Consider the following 1,969-nt stretch of genomic DNA (forward strand, 5'->3'; position numbering starts at 1 on the left):
TTTGAGTACCCTTCTTTTCTAACAAATGATCTCAAACTTGCCTTCAGTTAATTGTTTTGCCACACTGAGCAATCCTGAAGGGGACCGTGCTAAATTCAGAGCAAAGATGATTCCTTGCTTTGTTTCTGGAGAGGCTCTGTGCAAAACAGCACAAAGATGAGTTGTTTGGGTGCTGCAGTTGAGTACCCAGGAGATGGAGGAAAGCTGTCCACTCTCACTCAGACACAGATATCTTAGTGCTGTTCCCATGTAAATGAATTGGGATAGAAGTATAACATTTAGAAGCAAATTACATTTAGACTCCTTTGGGGAACCCACCACGATTTCTATAAATGTACAGTTCCAGCCACTGAACAGACAGAATTATTCTGTTGGTTTGCTCCAACGGGAGCTAAAGTGAACAATTACATACACCACGGTGGTTGCCCTTCTTCAAGGTTAAATGCTCCATACAGATTCCACTGTTGTTCTTTATGAGAGATGATTTTTCTTTGACAAGCAATGAAAAATAATACAGTAGCTATCCATGTGCTTATTTTTCCTAAGTTAACAACAGCACTTTGGTTTTAAAATAATGATTTTTTTATACTGGAGGCGTCTTTACCCCTCATAAGTCACATTTTCAAGAAGTAAAAAAAAAAATAAAATCAGAAAACAAAACTTGGGAGAGAGACTACAAAAGGTTTTCTAATCATAGCCCATTTTCTAACAAGGGCTGCTCATGGCAGGTGTTTGTCTAACAGAACTTGTTTGCTCTAGAACCCTCCCTGCTTTAGCAAAGTTATCTATTCTAGTGCTTAATCATTCTCCCATCACAAAGATTTTCCTAATGACTTATCTGCATTACAACTGATGCCATTTAAACCCATGACCTGCTCTCCAGTCCACAGAGAATGGATCACAGCTATCTTCTTTGCATATCTATCTTTAACTCACTTCAGATTGTTACATTTCCCCTCTTCTCTTCAGTGAACAAACCTCTTCCAGTTTCTTTGACAAGACAGCACAGATCACTAGCTGTGCTTGGGTTTCCATATATACTCTCCCTCTACTTGAGATGTTGCCAGTGCTGAGGCAGCACAAAGATTTCTTCAGCTGTACTTTCTCTTTTCCACAACATGATACCATTAATGCATGCTCAGACGGCAGACCAGTGCAGTCCTTTTGTGCAGGAATGAAAATAGACATTTTTTTTGAATTGGTTCTCTGTTCAGGATAGTTTCAAGACATGAAGAAGGCATTTATAGGTGCGTAATCCATGTGCGGGTTCAGGAGAATGATCAGGAAGTAACAGAATAGCAGAAGATGCCTTGGCTAGCTCTTTCAAACAGGCAGCTCAGGAATATAACAAAAGTAGACTTATTTTACAAAATATTTTACATTTTCGATGAAATCATGGCTTCAGCACAGTTTTTCTGGCTCTCCCTTGTTTTGGTTTGGTTTGGCTTTGGTTTTTTTTTCCACAATGGCTATTGCAGGTTCCCAGATCAGATTTGATCAGGCATTTTACATCTTTTCCTAACATTTTTAGAAGGCAGAAAGGCTTTGCTGTCAAAATACCACTGGGGTCACTGCGCTCCTCTCATGTATTGCCAGGTCTGTTCATGAGAATTCTTCGTCAGACAGAAGCATGTAACTCCAATTCCTAAATGCTATGGCAAGCAGTTTATACACACATCAATTAGACTCTCATCAGCAGTCAGCATGCTCTATATAGGATCCAATGGGAATATGGTGTTGGACTGCATCCTATGAAATTAAGATAAGTTTTAATCAGTAAAATAGGCTGCTGCATTTTGGCGAGCTTGGGTAGGCTTTCAGTGTCAGAGTCATTTCAGATTTTAGGCACTGTATTGTAGGGGCTGAATCTCATGAATACTAAAGCTGCTTTACAGTGTCAAGGAGGCCTTTGTAGCTGCAAACGAAGAACTTATTTCTCACCACCAAAGTATTTTTCTGTCTAATATGA

This window comes from Meleagris gallopavo, chromosome 13 (assembly GCF_000146605.3).
Source record: "Meleagris gallopavo isolate NT-WF06-2002-E0010 breed Aviagen turkey brand Nicholas breeding stock chromosome 13, Turkey_5.1, whole genome shotgun sequence".
Taxonomy (NCBI): domain Eukaryota; kingdom Metazoa; phylum Chordata; class Aves; order Galliformes; family Phasianidae; genus Meleagris; species Meleagris gallopavo.